Raw genomic sequence first — 22,228 nt, forward strand, 5'->3', positions numbered from 1 at the left:
GGGATTTTTCAAAAGTACTTGGCATCAGCCTGAGCAGCTGACTATCTCACCCGTAACTTCTCTGCCTTGTAAAACTTCTGTATTAGTAATAGAAATACAAATAATTTTTGGTATGTCTTGGGTAAAACAGAAATACCTGTTTAAGGAAGAATAAAATGTGAGAGAGATCATTTTAAATGAAAACAGTTGAAGACAGCCTTAACTGCTGACAAGTGGAAAATTATTGGACAGAGAGAATATGGTTTTTTTCATAAGCAACAATATGACCTCAGAATTCTTCTGAAGTAATTACTAAAGAATCGTAGCCAAATCATACATCTATTTTTAAAGCATCCAATAAAAATATTCAAACTATTATATGCCTGCTGATTCAAATTATTCAACTACAGGAAGTATTAAGTTGGTTTGAGAATTTTTATTCCAACCACTCAGACCAGCTTCCAGAACATAATTGTTTATTTTAAACACAAAAAAAGGCTGAATTTCTTTACTATTTCATTTTCCAAACAAAAGCAGAGTTGCCTGGAACTACCAAATCTAACGTTCAGTGGAAGACACTGAGGCTGAAATGAAATCTCCCAGCTGCAGTGTCCGAGCAGATTTAGTTGCTGTGCGTTTTTCCTGCCTGAATTGGTGGTTGAAATAACGGGGGCTGGGAATTGATTCAGCCCCGTACGTCGGGTCTCAGCATCCCAGGGAGCATCCTGTGGCCGTAGGGTGGGAGAACCCCTAGGATCATCGCTCCCATGGATCCCACCCCAGGTCAGGGTCACATGTGAGGACAAAAGCTTTTCGTGTGATTGAAGCTGGATTCACGTTTCTGGGTGTTGTCCATATTGCAAAATGACTGTGGGTTAAAAGAAGAGCGTTTACAGTTTTCCCTGTGGGCAAAAAGTGGGGGTTTGTGTTCAGTCTCTGCTGAAGCTGCAGTGAAGGCCAGAAAGCAGCTGAAGATCAGAGGAGAAGCTCTGCTCTGTGTCTTGCAGTTTTGCAGGCTGTTTTTCACATCTTGTACCGAATGAACAGTGCACCTGCCCTGAGAGGGGGTTTCAGAGGGAGGAAGCTCATTTGAGCATCAAAGTAGCATGATTAAAAAAGGTGGAGCAACAGCAATAACTGATGCTTTTATGTTTCCTTTTGCTCTCTGTTTTTGGAAAGAAACCTTCTATGCAAGTATTTTCAGGTGATGTGTTGGTTTCTGCTGGAATAAATTGCTTGTCTCAGTTTGATCCCCAAGTCTTCTGATACTTTTTTTTTTTTTTTTTTTTTTTTTTTTTTTACCTTATTATAGTCCAATTCCTGACAGATCTTTGCTGCACGTGAGGAATCATCATAGGTCAGAAATGTGCTGAGTACAGAGACTCATGTGCCCATGGTATCAGTGTCTTGCTGATGAACAGGGGGGCTTGTTTCTGGTCCTTTCAGGTTTCCACCTTTAATTTCCACTCTTCCACCAAGATGCAGAGATGCTTAAGAGGAAATTCATGCTGTCTGATTTTAGACATCCAATTTAGGCTGCTTCTGGCTGAAGCAAGGCACAAGTTCTGCTTGCTGCAAGTCCAGAAGCATTTACTCAATTGCAAAGTCATCTTCTTACTTAAGCCTAACTCTAGGTGCACAGAAGCTCGGTGAAGAGCTCAGCTCTGTGGCGTCTCAGCCAAGGCTGGTCCCCTGCCAGGGCTCCTATCAGGTGACTAGGCTCTGGCCTGAGCATCTAAATCACATCTCTTGTGGGTACAGAACCAGTCACTTCAGGGAAGTTCATTTTTTGTAAGGGTTTCTGTGAGAAACCCTTAATATAATAAAGGTTTGAAAAACGAATGAGCCAAGGTCTATGAAAACATTTCTAAGTGGGCAAAGTTTTGTGCTCTCTTTGCAATGAACCAGAGGTTTTACTAGATGCCAAGTCAGTTGGGAGCAAGCTGTGTGGTAACCTTGTGCCAACGGGGTCATTGCTGGTTGGATGGAGGTTTCTCCAGGTGCTTTGCAGTGTTGGTCCTTCCAACACTGTAGATGGTCAGAAGCAGAAGGTAGCCAACTCTTTTGTAAAGTTAGGTGAGGTAGACACCCCTCCTGGCGTTATTTGTTGTGTTGCTTGAAGTTAATTTAGTTCTTAATGCATACCAACATGGGGTCTAACCTCTTTTGAGAGATTTTAATCTGAAAATACACTTAGAGCAGTTACTGCCTTGTATTCTCTGCTGCAGAAGGATGGGTATTATCTGAAAGAGGGCATTAAAAATGATGATGTTTCTTTATGGGACTAGTTTAGAAATACGAGCTAGAGCAAGAGCTGGCTAGAAGGAGATACGTTTGCATTCAGGAATGTTGTCTATACCAGAATGATCAGAAATTCAGGAGAGCCATGGCTGCCTGGGCAGCCCTGAGAGGCTTTGGACAATTTGCTGTGGCCACCTGTGGTTATTAGTTTAGAAAATGTGTCACTATTTTACCCTGGCATCCGTTCAAAGTACTAATTCTGTGGATCAGTGTCTTTCAGATGAAGAAAGTGAAATCCTTTTTTGCCCCCAGTGTCTGAGTAAATTGATATCAAATACTCTAATGAAAAGCCAACTGTTGTCAGCAGAGGCAAGCAACAAGAAAATCTGGGACAGGAAGTAACTTCATGATGGATTCTACATCCTCAGGGACTTTCTGGGCTCTGAGGATTAATTTTCTATTACATCCACGTGTGGGGCTTTTCTTAAATACACTTCCACTAACAACTTAATACTTTTTTCGATTACAATATCATGAAGTGCTAGAACTTTTTGTCATTCTGCCACTTAGAAGCCAACACTTCGATTGTTTGACCATTGTTGCCACCTTTTACTTTTCCTTAAATGAAGAGTCTTTTTGCTACTGCACTGAATTTGTGCTTTTGAAGAGACAAAGTACTTTGCATGGGGTAAAAATCCCTTGGGAAGTGCAGTTCTGTTGTGGTTTATGAGTGAACCCTCATTTCCACAATAGCTGGCTTGGTCTCCACCTGATGGACTTGAGAAGCCTTCACTACAAGGGCCTCTTCTCCTTATTTCAGTTCTGTTGGTTCAGATTATTTTATTATCTTTATTTTATTTGTTTTACTCTATTAACTATTTTATTGTTTATTTCATGTATAGTAATTCTAAGAATGCATTCACCGAAAAATGGGGCATTTTTACCTGCGAGAATGTCCACACACTTGACTATGACAGGAGACAGACCAAGAGCATAAAAGAGCAAGAGTTTCTTGCAGCAACCTTTAACTGCGTGTAAAAATGAATTGTTCAGGGTGTGACAGCGTATGAGCCAATGTTTTATAAATAACTTGGATTTGGGTAACAATGGGTTATAGCCTGTTGTAGGAAAGTGGTCAGTAGCTCAAATAGTTTCTAGTTCTCCATCTAGAAGTGTAGTGGGTTGGAGAAGAAAAAATAGCATAATTATGTTTGAAAATTACCTGTGCGCTAAGGAGAGTCTAAAGCGTTGGGAGGCTGTCTTCACCTTCTGGAAGACGGATCAGTGTTGCCAGTCACACAATATCGCTTCTGTTAGAACAAGGCTTTAGAAGACTTCTTCACTTGGGGGCTTACTGAACTGTTTTGATTGTGGTGGCACCAGTGAGAAAGATAGCTCAGAATTCTTTTACTTGCAAAATATTAAGTCAGTTGCCCCCCAAAAACTTAACTTGCCTTTTTTTTTTTTTTTTTTTATTTTCATTATTTTCTAGCAATCTGTGTTTTTAAGTCCATAACAAGAGGAACTGAGAAGTTGGAGACAATGTCTGCAGAAGGAGCTGGGCAGGTCCAGAGGTGCCTGTGGGAGAACTTGCTGTTCCCCTGGGTAGAGCAGAGGTTCCTCCTGCAGGCAAAGGGCCAGCTGGGATCAGGACCTGCATCCCCCAGCCAGGATAAAGATGGGTCAATCGATACCTCCTGGAAAATAAGGCTGCCCAGCTGCTTTCCCACACATTTTCTCTCTCCTTCATTGAAGGAAACAGGTACAACCCTTACTGAGGCAATGTTTGTAAGGAATAGCATCAGCATCTGTCAGTGTTCAGAACATAAACTGATCTGAGTTAATCTTTGTTTTCTTCTGCGCCTCCATTTCATAAAATGAAATTGGAAGAAAATTATGGTCACAAAACCTGATTTTTGCCTCAGTTCTGGTCTTCAGTACAGAACTACCTGACAATTAATATTTGTGTTTACCTTTTGAAATATCTGACCTTTGGGGAGTTGACAGAGCTATAATATTAGTCTTCGTATGCTAGCCTGGCTTTTAAACTCCCTGCCTCGTGGATGGAAGTTCAGTGGATACAGATCTGAAACTTGATTTCTTCAGTATAGCTGCATTAGCATTCAGCTGTGGGTATGTAAGATAATAGTATTAAAAGCAACCTTCCATCCTGTTGTCATGGATGCAGCACAGCCCAATCCTGGGAGCAGTATAGCACCAGTCTTTGTACAATCTCGTTTTTATCTACGAATTTTAATTTAATTATGCCAGAAATTCTGCAAGGGTATATAAAATATGATTTTATTTTCTATTTTAAGCATCAAAATGTAAGAATCGAGCAGCTCGTATTCTTTGTCCAGTGCTCATTCTTTTTTTTGCATTCCAAGTATCTGTCAGTATTAGTTATGACACTGTGTGAAATAAGTAGCCATGAAAGATGCCTGCTTTTATGACAGAATGAGTGGTTTCATGAATTTTAAAGGAGCACATTTGTATTTTCCGTTCTTGAACTACATGGGCTACTCGCAAATATGACAGAAGATAATTGTTTGAGGAATTATGATGCCTTTCAAGATTTTGCAGGATATTACTATTTTCATAATCTTTCATTTATCAGGTTATATGGCTTGATTTATTTATGTATGTAATTTGGAAATTAAAGTACTCCCATTCTGTCAGCATAGGTACATGTTTTCTTCATAGAGCTCATACTCCTGTTAGCAAAAATAATGAATGTGCTAATTTTTTTGTCAGTTACTAAAGAAACGTGTCAGAATCGGAGGGGAGTCAGGTATTATCCTGGGCCACGTGAGACAGTATGGAACAGTACGTATTGCTCCATTGATGGCAGGAGCGCGTATTTCAATATACAGCACTAACGGTGCCACCAGGCAGTGCGCGCGCTGCAGTTTGTTAAGATTTAAATGAATGTATTGTTAGCACTGACTTCAACGGGGATTTTGTGCGAGTGAGTAAAGGCTTCGAGCCTTTAATTGACTAAGAAAATCTTTTTAGTTGTGATTAGAGGGACAGATACTCAGCTGGTGAGAACTGGTGGTGCTCCATTGAATCAATTTTCATACCCTGTCTGAAGTCAATGGAGCAGTGCTCATTTATAACCCAGTACCTAGCCTGTTATTATTAAAAAAACCCCACAACATTTCAGGTCTGATATTTGAGTGGTAAGGTAACCTTTTATTGGAGAGCTGCTTGACTTGATCCCTGGGCCAATAAATTCAGTGCCATGAGCTATTTTTGGCTGGTTGGGAGTTTGAGTATAGGAACCTGTGACGGTGTCCTGTTTGCTTGAAAACATGGTGATGTATCTGCCATACCTTCATATTTAGCATACAGTTGTCTTTTCAAAGGCTGAAATGAAGCATCTCTATATCCATATGAAGCATCTCTTTATCTATATGAAACATCTCTATATCTTTATGAAGCATCTTTTAAAGACTAAATGAAGCATCTCTATACCCTTTTCTCTTTTAGTCATGAAGTATTTGTATTTCTTCTCTTGGTGATATTATCGCACTTTCCATCCTGTGATAACTGCATAGCGGGATTTTATTTCATGGTAAAAAATTCTGAATATCTTCATGTATTAAACTTGTTCATAACATCTGAATTTTTTGTTGCTGAATATCCCCTCTCAAAATTCTGTGCACGCCCATAATTAAACTGCTCTGAAGGTGCAGTCAGGAAAACCAGGCACCAACATTATGGAGTGAAAATTAAAGAGGCTAAACATCAGAGTGTCTACTGTATGTGCCTGCTGTTAGACACTCAAGCATGGAGAACAGGATACACCTCTATGGATGGATAACTTTCCTTATTAAAAAAACACAGTAGGACGCACAGTAGGGGAACACACTAAAACAAGGCTTTGTAGTAATTTCCTTGGAAGAAATTTCCCAAGATAGCAACTTGAAAAGCTTTTAATCTTACGACTAGCTATATAGTGAGTTTTACTGTAGGTGGTATAAAAAAGGCCATTAGATTACAACCGATCTGGTAGAGGTGGTCCAAAGCCTCTTCCCTTCCAGCCTTCCTTCTCAAGAAAAGGATCAGTCTTCCCTTGCACCAAAATGAGGGTTGAAGAGATGGGTATGAGTTCTTGCATATTTAAGAACTTTAAATACACACCTCTCAAGTTTGAAATTGTGTTAGAAAACAGAAAACCTGCCTCCACCATCTGAAATACTTGATCAAATGTGCTGAACTGATTCATTAGATGAAAGTTTCTTCTGCATATTGAAATTTTAAACCACTGTCACTCGTATTTTTGAGATGATGTTTTATTTTGTGCCTCTGAACAGTGTCCCTTACTACCTGGGAGGAACATAAAGTGTTTCTCATTAACTTCTTTATTACCGTGTGCTGCAGCAGCTCCATGTGCTGCAGTGTACCAGCAGCTTTCTCACTGGACTTTGCCTGATCTGTGGTGTCTATTCCACACAACTATTAAACCTTAAAGTAAAAAAAAAAAAACCAAACTGGGTAAATTCCCACCCAAACACACTGGAAGGCTGTCATGTGTGTTCTGGGCTGGCACGGAGCGCGTACCCAGCACCTGTGTGTGTGAGCATCAGTGAAGTCATAACATCTTGTACCTCTCTGGTGTCAGGCACTACGAGCTGAGAACAGGGAACAAGCATGTCTGATAATGTGTTTCACATTGAAATAATTAAAGAGAATTGTTGCTGGAGGGAAATGTGCCTTTAAAAATTAACCCTGACATCTCTCTGACAATTTGGCTTATTACAGGAGATTTTTTTCCTCTCTCTTTTCTTTTCTTTTTTTTTTTTTCAGTTTTACTAAACTTGGTATGCATTTCTCAGCACCTTAGAAAATGTAGAGCCTTTGAAAACTTTCTTCTATGACTACTACATGAGCAGTCCCATCTATTTTTCACAGAACTACTCATAGGGCTGATGTTTAAAGGATGGGGTCTGAAGCACATGACACATTCTGCTATGCCCTGGAGCCTGTGCTAGTTATTATTGTTTGAATCTGTCTCTTGATTGCATATATTGCAGTCTTCTATCACACGGAGTGCCAGTTTTGAAATCTGGATGTTTTTCCTGAAATAGCCATTGAGCAGCTTGCTTTTTTATTTCTTCTTAGTAGTAATTTCCATAAAGCACTAAAAGTTTAAAAATGTTTTTCTTGATGGAGCTGGAGTATTTGAAAACAAATGTAAATGCCTATAAACTGGTATTATATATTTTTAAAAGTCTACATATGATAAGAAGAATTATAGTAACTTTTTTGTGATCTGTGGGAAGTCAATTATACAACCAGATATTGGTGTTCAGGAAGTTTGGTTTCATTATATAGTGCCTATAACAGTTATTTACCAGTTCAAGAACTGTGCAACTTTTTATTGGGGTGAATTCCCATATTTTGATCAAATGGAGACCTGAAAATCTGTTAGTCCAGGGGTAGGAAATTCGGTGTTTCTCTCAGTTTTTTTGATCATTTTCTGACTAATTTTAAGCTGCATTTGGAGATTATAAGGAGGGCATATGAGGTGGCAGGATTGGGTGCCTGATGTTTTTCATCTGTTTGATGTTGCTTGAACTGCCTCGGACTGTATGTGTTTAAGAGGCTTTTTTTCCTCCCATGCGCCTGCCAGTCAAGGAGAGGAATTCGAGCACATTATTCCAGCTGCGATGGTTTGGAACTGTGCAATTCTCTGGCCGGAGGAATGGCTGAGGTGCTGCTAAGGCATTTCTCATTTTCAATGCTGCAACTAAGAAAATAGGCATGCAAATTTTCCTTCAGATGCTGAAAAGTGGTGGTGTTCTTTTTTCTTTTCCTTTTCAATAATGTCTGACCTAATGGGAGGAAAACACAGTAAAATACACAGGCGCAAGCACATACTTTTGATTTGTATTCTGTAGTTCTCAGTTTGCAGGGTGGATTCCTGGTTGGCAGAATCTGCATCTGTCGGTGCACCCCTGTTTGGTGTAATGCTGGTTAACAACGGCAGAGAATTTGATTTCAGGAGCCAAAGCCTCTTTCCTTCCCTAGTCAAGGGGAAGAGATGGAGCCCTGTATTTCCTCTTCCACTGAACTTTTAACAATTTGATGATCCCGGGCACAATCCTTCAAGATGCTGAGTAACCCCATGGGTGCTTAAATCAGAATAGCAGATGGGTTGTGATACTTCTTAGAAATGGGCACTTCACTAGCTAAAATTTAAAACATGAAATACTTTAAAAACACTTCTCAAAAATATCTTTCTTGGCTTCGGGAAGATTTTTACCCTTTTAATTAAAACAGCAACTAAAGAGGTATCTGCTAGTTGCTGTGGTATTCGCTATAAACCTGCTGTACACAACATTGTTAGTATGTTCTTTCTGGCTATTAAAGGCTCATTAAAAAAAATTAAAGTCTCCACAATTTACAATATTTTCCATTGAAATAGCATGTTAACACATTTCTTTAATCAGTGTGTAACTGTCAAGGGAAAGAACAATTCATCTAGTCTATACACACATTAGAAAAAAAAAATTATCAGATTTAATTTTATTTGTTTTATATTCAGGGCTTTTTTTGAAGGAATTCCTGCAGGGAAATGGTTAATCTATTTTTAACTAAAGCTTACTTTTGTAATCTATCCAGTGCTTAGAGTTCTGTCATTGATCTATGATTTATGTGATTTAAACCACCTCTTGGCTGTAACATTGGTTTCTATCCAAGATGCTGAGCTGAATACTAATTACGAGATCAAATTTATGCTGTTGGGCTAAGCAGCTGAAGGAGCTTTCCATGCAGGACTCCCTTAAACCGTGCCACCATTGAGCATTAGTGAAATATTTGGCAGGGGGGAGGGGAAAAAATGCCGGAAAAGGGAAAAAATATTGCAGGAAAACTGAAGTGGCCTTTGAAAGCTTTATTTTTAGTTCTGTTGAGTGGCCGTACAGTGCTATATGCAGATATTCAGTGTGTATAAGCCTGTGAATATGCACATGGTTATGTTTTTACAGCAGAATCTCACTAATTCACCCTAACGATTGGGAAACCCACTGAGAAAAGCCAAATGGCACGAGTGAGCAAACAAATAAATAAGATTGAGGATATTTTATTCCAAGATGTATTTTAAGCCTTTATTTTGACAAGTATCATGTTGTCAGAATGATTTATGGTATTTCATAGCGTACCAGTAAATGCACTGTTGTATGGTTTCTTACAGTAAGAAAGTCTCACTAACAATAGCTTCGCTTTACCTCTCCTTAAATCATCTTTGCTGAGAAATAAGCCGAGACCACCAATTTTATAGCAAACACAGGCCTTAGGCATTATTTCGGTAAGAACGAGTGACGCTTTTCCATTTGCCTGCATCACCTTTGGAGAGGAGGTCGGGATGGCAGCAATTTTCTTGGGTATAGGTAGTCAAAGCATGTTCAAACAGCTCTGAATCCAAAGTGCAGTTTGAGTAAAAATGAAATTTTCTATAGGAATTTTGTTGATTACAATCAGTTTTGAGACAAAAGGTGTTCCAATGCATCATTCGACCTTCACCTCTGTTGGTATGATGTTAAGTGTTTTGTTTTGATGATACTGCAATGTTTTAATTTGTTCCAGTTTCAGGGGGTTTTAATTATTATTATTATTATTATAGTGTAGTTCTCATGTTTACTATATGCTTTATTTTATATTTTATATTTTGTTACATTTGGATCATTTTAACGTTTTCAGACTACATCTGCATATTATTAAAATGTAACATTGCCATAAAATGTTTTCATGACTTCAGTTTTGCACAAATCTTTTAAGCTTTCCTTTCCCTTCTGCACTCATGAAAATATTATAATTTCTCACAGAACAGAAATTCCAGATTGCGACTATTTCTCCTGTCTTTTTTACTTTGGAGTAGTGCGTTGTTGTGACCTTATAGGTCTGGAAATGCAATCCTGGCCAACAGATTAACATATAGGATGCAGGTGGCATCGTCAGACCTACACAAGGAGAAGGATTCGGGTGTTCTTTGGTTTTCTCTGTGACATTTGTGTTGTCACTGGTGAGAATCGTTGTCTTGAACCTTGTTCAATGGGATGTGTGTGCTCACAGGCCTCGCCCATGGCAGAAGTTGCAGCCTGGTGGCTGGAGCCAGCCGTCTGTCCCACGTGGTCCGTAGAAGGCCCTTTAGTGGGGAAATAGTTTCCTTTTATCCTCATTCTTGCTCACTTTAAAAACAAAACCCCAAACAAATAATAAACCCCACCAGAAACAGAAATAAAACAAACAGAAAACCTTGAAAAAGTTGCTTCCAAGGGCGTTGTTAGACTAATGATCTCTGGCTGTGTATCTATTGCTTGCTGTCTTCCTCATTTCATATTTCTCTCATTTTCTAATTGTGAGAAACTCACATTTCAGATTTGTCTTTTTACAAATGATATTTGTTTATACTCTGATACCATATTTGCTTTTCAGTGTGCATTGTTACAAATAACTTGCAATGCAAACAATTCACATTGCGTACATTTGTGTAAAAGTTTTTGAATATGTGTATAAGTAATACTGAAGTGGAGTGTGCTTGGGAATAGTTTTATTCAGAGGAGCCACAGTTCCCAGCCCCTTTTGTATGTATCATTCTGTGATCCCATCCTTACCTGTTCCATCTATAGGTGCCAGCAGGTTACATTTTTAAATGCTGCCAGTAGTAAACACAATGAATTGCCTTATGGTCCTACATCTGCAAAATGGAGGCTATTAAAAAAAATCAGGATGAGCCCAGGGACGTTGATGAAACTACACATTGTGACTGTAATTGCAATCAGGTCCCTCTGCCAGCTGAGTGTAACGGCTGGATGTGAGACACATTCCATTACTGCTTATGCAGGGAAATAATTTGCACCATCAGTGATGTTGTTGATCTTGAACAAGAGTTAGTAAAACAACAAAAGTGAAGATAGGTCTTGAGTTAATTGCTGTCATGGTCTGAGGGACTTCAAAGGAATTGTTTTACTGAAAACCTCATTAAATGGTTTGGATATTTTACTATGCTGAACAGGTGGCTGAAGTGCTCCAAAGGGACATGTTTGAAGATGGGAAGCACCTCTGGGACCCTCATTGCCCATGAAGGTGCCAGGTTGGAGGAGACCTCCAGCTCCAGGGACACGCAGGGTGGTCAAGGGGGTGGCCATGTGCCAGGGAGCCTTGCAGGAGCTGCAGACCCCAAACCACCCCGCCAGGGTCCATGTGCTGAGCAGGTGCTTCCCCATTTTTCCGTTTCTTTGAAGCATGAGCTGGTGGGGCTGATGCTGCGGATGCCCCACGGGGCTGGCGTGGCCTCGGGGTGGCTGTGCTGCATGACTGGGGCTCTGGGTGTGGTGGGAGCCTTTCCTCCCTACACAGGGCTTGCTATGATTCACAACATGCCTCTCACACAGCTTTTACAGAGCAAAAAGTCATCGAGGGGGAGAGAAGTGCTGTATAAAATCTAATAAAGTGACATTTTAGAGGAAACCTATATAATGTTTTGAATAAATCTAGGCTAAGTATTTGTTCTGCTTTTCCTTTATTTGCAGTAGAACTGTTAAATTAACAACTGTAGCTTTGACAATAATGTGGGGGGATTTCCACTGAAAGTACAAAAACTAAAATCATGTTGATTTAACACATACATGTGCTTACACGTGTATATTTAAAATGTGATTTATGCAAGCTAGAAGAGTGGGTATTTTGAACACCTTCCTATATGTAAGTACATAAATAGTGCAGAACATAATTTATGAGAGAGGAGAGCATTTTGGAAAACTTTTGTGGATTGCAGTTAATTCGTGCTGCCTGTTGTCGTGGTGATGCAAGGAGGTTGTTGTGTACACTCAGGAGAGCCCCAAGACATCCCTGACAAACACCCTTCTCCCTGATTGAGAAGAGGAATATAGCCACAGCCATTTTGGGGATTCTTGCTCAGTTTTGTAGCTACACTGCATGCACACTGGGGTGTGCTTGCTGCCTGCTGTCAGGAAGTCTTTTGCTGACATTGAACATCTCACGGCTCCATCCTCTCACTAGAATTTTAGCCTGTTGCTCTCAGAAGCCTCCTGTGTGTGAGCTCTGTTTTGTCTGCTGAGACCTTTGCTGCTCTTCCCACCAAGTACCAGTTTGTCTGCACAAGGCTATCCAGTCCATGGTAACAGCTGAAGCTTTGTTGAGCTGCTGCATTACCCTGTTAAAATACTGTAATTGTCTCTACCTCACTTCAGGAGAAGTTACGGAATGAAATTCATTGTGTTTTCTGTTCACCAACAACCCCGCAGCTCAGCTTGGGATACTCTGCTGCTGATGGGATTTGCCAGTGTGCTGCTTTCTGAAACCACCAGTTCTGTCGGGTCTTCCAAAAATTTTGTTATTTATGGAAAAGGAATTAAACCGCACATAGATGATGACAGCAATATGCTGCCCACCAGTTTTCTCCCCCTCTCTCACAACAAGTTCAGATTTTCTCTTTGTGATTACATAGGGATGCTTATGAATCCCACAGATGTAAAAGTGTTTGAAGTCATCCTGCTGAACATCCAAAACGGGAGAGACCCACCATACAAATAATTTGCTATTTGATAAAACTGAGCAGACAAAGTGTGTGTAACTATCCATAGAGTGGCTGACATGATGAATGATGATGGATCCAAACTCATGCAAAGTTCTTTAGGAATAATAGCAGCATAAAGTACTTTCTATAGGGTACTTAAATGTGCCTGAAACAGAACAGTATATTGAAAGTTTTATATTATGCTAAGAATGACAAGTATTTATGATTGGAAGTTCTCTGTGTTGGGATTATCAGTTTTTGTATACCTTTCCTTGGTTCTTTAATCTTTTGACTTAAAGACCCTTCCAGAGATAAGAAAAAGAAAAAAAGGGCTGATACTTATAGTTGTACTACAGAGATGGTAAATACTCTCTTACCTCAAGAAAATCAGCAGTGCCTGATACTACACAGGTGTTTTTCTTCTGGAGTAATGAATGTCCTCCTTGAGGAACAGTGGATGGGAGAGATGCTGAGTGGGAGGCAGGTGGGGGTGGGCTATAGCTTAGCTTAGGTCAGCTCAGCTCAGCTCAACTCAACTGAACTGAACTGCTTCCTATGAATGGGAAAGTAAAATCCTACCAAGTAGTGCCCGTTGCATCTGGTGAGTTTTATGTTAATGCATTTGTAGATGTAGTTGAGGAGATTTTTAAAAAGGTGAGTTTTTTTTAAATTTATGTTCACAGCATTTGCAGCTAAATATGGCAGCTGAAGTAAAAAATATATTGAGTTGACAGGGTACTAGAAATCTGCATAATCACAGGGGGGATGAAGTGGAGTTTTAGAAGTAAAATGCCCGTTCTGCAGAACTTCTGCCTTCCAGTTGTCTTGGTATCTCTGGAGTGTTATAATCTTGTTCAAAAGAGGGAGAATGTTTTGATTAGAGGTTTTCTAAAAGTATGATGAATACAATCTGCATTTGTCTCAGGTTTGCAAGAGGAGAAACTTTTGCGTGGTACACAGATTGATTTGCAAGGCCTTAAGGTTTTAAGCTTTCCCTAACCTTTGCTAACATAGTGTGGCAGTCTGTTGTTTGAACATGTTGATCATCCTAGGTCTATAAGAGCCTTTGAGACAGAGCTAATTTTTCCAGTGTTGACTATAGAGGCTTGTGATTTTAGATCCAAATGTCCTTTTTTCAACCCTGCTACCAGTGACCCCCTGCATAGTGAGTGTCTGGCATTATAAAGCGATTATTCACAGAAGGCTTTGACCAATGCTATCTGGCGGGTGGGAGATGCTTTCCTGGCAATGGGATGTGAGCATCGTGGGGCAGATCTTCAGCCGGGATAAAAATCCTGCATGGTTGTTGCAGCTCAATGAGCATCTGTTAATTCATGTGGAAAATGCACGACCCCAGCGAGATCACAAAGTTCAGTGTCCTTGGCTGAGCACAATACTTTGCAGTCACGATTGAAATGTCTTTCTTCCTTTAATTGCCTTGAATTCAAATTGTTTATAATTTCTTTAAATTATTTTATACCAAAACCTACAGTATTCTCCAAGAAACCTTTGAGCAACATTCTGTGTGTTCTTCCTTTCTCTTTTATAAGGTAATTGTATTTCCATATGAGTAGGAAAATTGAGCCCTGGAAGCTCACCTGGATCCTCTGGTCATAGACTGTATTCATCTTGTGCAGCAGTAAAACTTGGCTGATTCTGGTGTGACCACTATTACGGTAGCAACCATTCAGGACTTTATTTGCTTATTCTTGAAGAGCCTCATTTTTTTATTTTTAATTTAGTTGCATCAAGATTTTGAGGAAAATCTCCTAAGTGAAGGAGTGCCCTCTAACAGCGGTATCTGGAAGACAGACCTGTGGAAGCAGACTTGGGTCCTCTTTTCTCCACCAAGGACTGTCCTGCTTGAGATGCTCCCTTTTCTATTGGCCTAAAAATAACACACTGTTCTGTTGCAGTCACATCTCTTGGTCAGTGAACAGAGCTTCTTGAAACCATCAGGCTATACTGTATATTCAAGCTTCCTAGATTCCATTAACATTTTGTTAATGAAATAGTGCTTTGTCAAAGAGTCCTGAAAACTTAAAAGGGTATTTAAGCTTCTTCCATGAGTCAATACCATGTAATGTCAACATTACCACGAAGGGATAATTCAGAGATGTCACACAAAGCATGTGTTATGCCATTTGCAGTCTAGCAAAACAGCTCAGCATTTATGTTGTTTAATCCATCTTCAAAAATCTTTTGTTCTGAAAAAGTTTGAAATCAATCTTGTCGGTATTTACTGACACAAAGCTGATGTAAGTCGCTGTGCTCCTATTGACTTCATCTGAGTTGTAACAATTTATCCCAGCCTTGAATCAAGCCCAAATTAGGCATATGAAGAACCTGATATCAAACTTTCAAGGAATATAGAGCTGAATGTTACATATCCTGCAAATGAAAATGTGGATAAAAGTAGAGTGAAATAAATAGTTTGCAATGATCTGGGACAGTACAGGTGCAATTTGAAGAAATGTAAACAAACAAACATCATCTAAAAATTTGCATTTATGAAATGTGCTCTTCTGGCTAGGAGTAAATAGGAAATATGGAAATAAAGAGTTCAGATCTGAGCTCTGGCAATGAGATTCAGCATGGGGACATGGGGGCTAATTGTCAAAATATGTGTGCTGCCATGTCCTGTGTTCACATTACTGTTGCAGTGAGTCTGGGCAAGGTACATTAAATCCTTCTATTCCTCCTTTCTTCCTTTTTTCCCCCAGTAATTCTGTAATCATACCTACCACATCAGGAAGTCATTTCATCCTACTGGACATTGCAGTAATGCTGTTTGTTTTACCTTTGTACTCTTTAATCCTTTTCCATTAAAGCTCTATCTAATTGATGTAGTTGAATGTAATGAAAGGTAGCGTCAGCTTTATTTGAAGAAAACAGGCTGCCTTACTTCATACTTGGCTGAATCCAAAATGCTTTCCTGTGATTATTTCTTAGCTGTGTTAAATCTATTTCAGCTTCAGACTTCCCAGATATACGGGGTCAAATCTGCAATACATAAAGTGAAGTCCTTGAAAAATAATTCACATATTTTGGTGGCAAAGGTTGGTGTTCCATTCACATTCAGGATTTTTTCTTTCAGCCCAGGCATTGTGGAGCCAGGCAGCGTTCCAGCCCCACTGGAGGAGCTCAGCAGAAGAGCCAGCGCAGCACCGACGATGTGCGCGGGTGGGGGGAAAATGGCCCTAATGGTGGATCACTGCTGGTGGGTCAGGTATGCCGGGGGAATTTGCAGGTTCTTTCTGAGTAAGGGATACTTTCTGGCTTGATTGCACACAGCAGGAAGAAAAAAATAGTATGAGGCTCTTCATTTCTACTTTTATGCTGTTTTAGAACCTGGGAAACATATGGGGCATAATCCAATTGCTCTTTCTGTGAAGACCTCTGGAAGGCTTGTGGCCTCATTGCTCCAGGTGAGGTCACGGCAAGAGTAACGAAAGTGAGAATAAAATGTGGAAAAAAGGAAACGCATTGCAAATATGGGCTTTGAAACCGCCTGGAAGCGGTTGTACAGCATAGTGTGTGTTCTAGCAGCCTTATGGGATGAAAGGGTGTGAAAATGGTCAGCTCTTTTTGGGCAATGTCTTGTAGCAAATTAAACTATAGGTGACTACAGAGTACATGCAGTACAGGCATAATTCTACAAATAAATTAAGATCTTGGGGTTATCTCCCAGATCCTAATTTATTTGATCAGGTACTTTAAAGGAATAATACATTTACTACGTAGGAAAATCTGGAAAAGACACAAATGTTACATAAAAAGTAGAATCAGACAGTAAATTGCCCTGCTGTTATAAACCACACTTGGAGTGAGCACCCTGAATCTGAAATACTGCAGTCAGCACTGCAGCAAAATTAAGCATGTGGTAGCGGAGGCAATGTTTAAAATCAGTTTAAAAGAAAAACGAAGCCAGGTACTCTAATAAAAAAATGTTACAGGTATTAATGTAAATGTATATGTTATGTGCCTTTCAGACAAAGAATAACCCAAAGGCTTTACAGATTTTAATGAGACCACAATATAAGTCAAAGGAGCCTGTGAAAATTCCGAAATGAACCTGCATCTCTCCTTGTCTCAGTTGTCTATCCATTAAGTGAGACCAATACTTTCTTCCATACTTTATTTCCCATTTAAATTACAAATTTAAGCAAAGCATCTATGTATTACTCTGTGTTTAGACAATACCCATCGTAGCAGAGCCCTTATGTTATCCAGGGACTTCCAGATCCAGCCACAGAACAGGTAATTCTAATTTCTGAACAAAGTAGAATATTTCCTCTATATGGCATCAATTTGAGTAATCGCAAGAAATCTGTGTTTCTGCCACTCTCTCATATATTAAATATCTGCTTATTCTAGTTTCCTTGTTTCAGATGGTGTGATCAGAAGTCTGTGGTGGTCCAGCTCATTGGAAACATTTGTACTCAAACCAGGAGGATGCTATAGATGGAGCAAATTTGTGAGTAAGTTTTCTGGAGGCCATTATATCTCCTACAGTTTTGGGGTTGTTTTTCTAAAGGAGACATTGCTCTGCATGTGTCTGTGTGTGCGGGAGCACGAGCAAGAACATCGCCTAGAGGGTTTTCAGTCATCACACTGTCCAAATATCCCTTATTTTTAGTTGGAGTCTTCTGAATATGAGATCCCACTACAGGTAGGTGAAGTGACCTCTTCGGTTTTTGAATCTGCTCTTCTCTGGCAGACGCGAAGCCGGAGCTTTGAACAGGAACCCCCTCCTGCTCCATGCAAAGCTCTTTGAATCGCCCCTGATCCACTTCTAAGGCTCCCCGGTTGCGTGCGAGGCACTTTGAAGATGAATGCCCTGGCATAAGGAAAACATGAAACAAAACTTTACTCCCTTATGTCAGAGTGTGCGGCGGATTTCTCAAAAATCTTCAGTACAATGGTAGCTCTTTGGTGGGTGAGAGGAAATAGGCTGGTTCACCAGCTTGTAAAAGCAGAACAAAGTTACACAGGGCTGTCCGTTGGGTGGTAGATCAGGCGAAAGAAAGGCAGTTGGCGGTCTCCACAATATTCAAGTCTGGCAAATCTTATTTCAAGTTGACTTTATTGGATTTTTACTTGATGAGGACAAATTTATTATTATTAATTTTTCTTCTCCCTGAAGTTCGCTGTATTTTCAAGTTGACAGATATACCATGTCCTCTTGAGGGAGAATATTTCTCTTTGTCTTCATGAAAATCATCGCAGCCCAGTTTATTAGGCTATGTGAACCATCATAATTTTGGATGTGACCAGGAGTCCTGGGGGCTGAAGAGCCCAGGGGTCCTTGGGAGGGTGGTGAAATGGTAGGCAGTTTTCTTCTGAATATTTCTGTGACAACTGACGTGAAACTATCTATTAATGTGTTCTTTAAACCTGATGGGTCAGTTCTTCTGGCCCAGGTGAGTGTTCACCTATGACCTAAAATTTTCATTACCATCAGATGAATGAGCCTATTTCCTTGAGGGGTTAATGGGCTTATAATGTAAAAAATTGAACTAATGTCCCAGGAGAGACTAGGTGTAGAAACAGAAGGGAAGAGGAACAGTAAAAGAGATTTTTTTAAAAAAAGGAGAAATTGGTGATATTCTTCTCACCTCTTTTGGATGACTACTACAATGCAGATGTGTGAACTCCCTGTAAAGTAAATGAGGAAAAGGAGAACCCTCTGGGCCACAGTTCTTTTTCCATATATGATAGATCTTTCTTTCTTCCAATCAATTAATTGCATCCTAAAAACATCTATTTCTCACCATTGACTTTAAAGGGATTTTAGATGACTAGCTCAGATATAGCTGTCTACACAGTCAGTGATTAAAGTTGGGTTAGATGAGCTGGCAGACTACATGCATTTTTTTTTTCTCCCTTCATGCAAACCCTAAATCAAAAGGCATCTCATCAGAGTATTATAAAATACAGCCTTCAGAGGGATAGTCTCCTGCTTCCATATTCTGGCATTTGAAGGGAGGAGGGAGACTCCCATCAATTTAGAGAGAGGTAAAGACTTCATCTCCCTCTAGAAATCATGGCCATAATGGGAAATTCAGACATTTATGAGATTTGCTTAGCCAAGGCATAGCTGAGCATGTGGATGTTTCTGTTGGTCTTTATAGTATTATAGCAAAAGCAGAATAAAAGGCTACTTTTAGTTTGTGGGGTTGTTTCATTTTTTCTCTTTTTTTTCTTTCTTTCTTCTTTTCTCCTGCTCTTTCTATTATGCTAATGGCACAACTCGTACCTGGGGTGGCAGACACAGTCTGTGTGACCTTATAAACTGAAACCCTCACCAGCCTGTGACTGCAAAATAGGGATAAGCTGCAGGTGTTTATTAACAGGGAACCTCCCAAAGAAGCATTTACCAGTTCCCCAGGGATGAATTCTCACAAAAACCCCCATGCAAGCTGTGTCTGGTTTATGTTTGAATTGTAAAAACAGGTAAGTTTGTAAGTGATTTAAGCAAGTTTCTGGCAATTGGTGAATGTCTCCCTTGGGTTTCAAAAGTTGGCACACCTGATACGTACTATATATATGTTTTAAAGTCAATATGGATTTCAGGGACAAGAGAAAGCAAAGAGAGGGATGACTTATTTTAAATCAGGAAGAGACTCGCTGTGACACTGTGCATATATTTGTTTCTTCTAAATGTTAATTTATTGACATAATGGATAAAGTATCAAATTATTATTTAAACATACAAATAAAGCGAGTGTCCCTTTTGCTATCTGTAAGTAATGCTCTTCTGCCAAATGATAGGCATGACTGTATTTTTTCCTAATTGAATCTGCATATCTTTTCCTCTGCTGAATATTGATGGTTGCAATAATTGGCTCTTTATTGGTATATAGTGCTTTGTCTGGGACGTTTCAATTTTCTGCAGTAAATCCTTTTCAAGTTTTACTTCTTTTATGGTCTGGTACTTACAGAAGTTGCCAATTCTGGTGGAGCTGTAGGACTGTGAATAAGAATTTTAATTTGTTGTGCAAGTCATGTATTGGTAGCTGGTACCTCTCCTTTTTTCTAGTAGAAATACCTGATGTTACTGGCTATATTTAGCAAGTGAACTCAGTCTTTCTCCTCTATTTGTTTTCTTCTATTTGTCCTTAGCTTCAAGGGTTGGTGACACTTGATGGTGGATAAATGCAAGAAAATCTAATAATGCCGTTCTAATATACCCATTTATCTGGTATCATGTTTTATTTTAACTCTTAATGCAACTGTATAATCATCGCTCCATTGCTATAATTAGTTTTAGAAGTTTATTTGTGCCATTTAATTACATCTATAGCATTTCTATAAGCTTACTCAGAATAATTAGTAATCTTATCATTTTTAGTGGAATCATATTTTATATCCACTGTGCTCATTTTTCTCTTCAAATTCAACACCAATTTTGCACCAGTTTTGCTTTCTACACTGGAATTTCTGGCATAAATAATCATTAAGATTTTTTTTCCCCCACTGTGAATGTGAAGAGTCTAATCCAGACTTCATTGAAGTCAATGGTAATCTTTTCATTTACTTCAGTAGAAACTGGATCAACCTAATAGGTTGAAAATTGCGTTCAATGCAAAGCCACATCTTCTCATGGAAGTCATTGTATAGCAAAGCACAGTGTATTGGTGGAAGATACGAAATAGCTGATCAATTTCAGATTTTCTTGCCACATATTATAGATTCTCTTATCCAACTTTTATTAATTTTTAGCTCACAGATTATGACATTGCATCAAGTTTTTAAATATAAATTTTAAGCTGATCTTTCTGACAAATTAAAAAGCCTTTCCAGTTAAAGACTTTTATAAAAAGGTCTAGGACTTGGCTTTCCAGACAACCAAGTTAGCAATCTATTAATCTCATTTAGGATAGTTTGAAATTGGGCATTTTTTTAAGTTTTTTTTCTTTATTTATAATTTAGAAACAAACATTTGATTATTTATTTTTTTTTAGCAGCTCCCTGTGTCCATTCAGAGCTGTATCTGTTTGTTAATGTAATTGATCCTGTTGCTGCTGAATACAAAAACCTGTAAGCACTTCCATCTAAAAGCATAATTCTAGCAAATTACATTCCCAAATAGGCACAAATTTATGATGTTCACTTTTTACAACATTTTAATTTTGCACCTGCAGGGTGCTAACTATGTATGCCAAATCTGATTTGTTTTTTTTAAACTATTGCAACTTGCTTGTTAAGGAGTTATTTTGCTCTTCTGCACTGAGCCCACTCTGTTGATTAGAGGTTTGTTGCTGTGGTAATGCATCTCTCTCCTTCAGGCAGTTAATGATTACAGACAACACCCTAACCTCTAATTTTGGGGGAAGGTTATTGAGAAGGTGATATGGCAAAAATTGCGATTGTTTCTGTAGCTTAGGAATGTCCTTAGTGTTTGCTGGCCAGGTATCAATCAGGTCCTGGGCTTTAGGCTGGAGGTGGTGCTGGTGTCTGGGATTAAAGACACTTTCCTGTGTTATTTATTTGCAAATCATGCCAGTTCACAAGGTTAGAAAGAACATTGTGAAGGGTAGTAAACCGCTATTTAATTCTTAATAAAATGTCAATGCAAACGGTGCTTATTCCATCCCAGGCAGAAGTTCACCTTCGTAGGCTTGGAGATTTTGTTATTCTTTCAGCATCGAAAAGAGTTCTATATGAGCCTTAAATGGAAAAATCCCACAATTTTAGTAATTTTGTTGCTAACAATTTGAATGAAGGAGCAGGAGCCCCCATGCACCTGAAATTCAAACCCTATATACTGCAGTTATTTGCATATTTTACATAGGTGCCTCGCCACTCACAGTAATGGGAGCTGTGTTCCCACATCAAGGGGATGCTCCTCACAAGAGGCTGGATTTTTCCAGTGGATGCATATGAGCAATTTGTACTGAAATTTTGTCAAAAAATGACTAGTGTTTTGCTACTTTAAAACCATGGAAACATCACAATGTTCTTTTAGAAATGACTCCACAAATTAATTGCAAATTACTTATTAATGAAACAAATATTCAGCTGTCACTTGAACTAAACTGCACGATATGCTTAATGATTATTTTTTGAGAAAACACTTTTGTGTTTGTTTGATCTGCCTAGTGTTAACAGCAGTGGAAAAAGAGGAAAGCATTTGGTGTCGGAGTGGAAACTTGAAACTGGCAAAAAAGGAGGAGAGGAAAAACATCAGCCAATAACTGCAAAATAGGTGAAAAGCCCAAAGAAACAGCAGATTCCTAGCAATTATGTTGGAAAGCTGCTCCTCCAGGCAGCCCTATTTAGGTAGTAAGGGTAAAATATGGTGACATAGGCAGGGAAATCTGGCAGCAAAGGTTTTCACAGTAATATTAATTCAGCCGCATTCCACATCTGTAGAATGAGCATCAAAGAATTTGCCTCATACAGAGTGGATAAATGTTTGCAAACTGCAGAGAGACTCTCAAGTGAATGCAAAATATC

Source organism: Nesoenas mayeri (genome assembly GCF_963082525.1).
Source record: "Nesoenas mayeri genome assembly, chromosome: 13".
NCBI lineage: Eukaryota > Metazoa > Chordata > Aves > Columbiformes > Columbidae > Nesoenas > Nesoenas mayeri.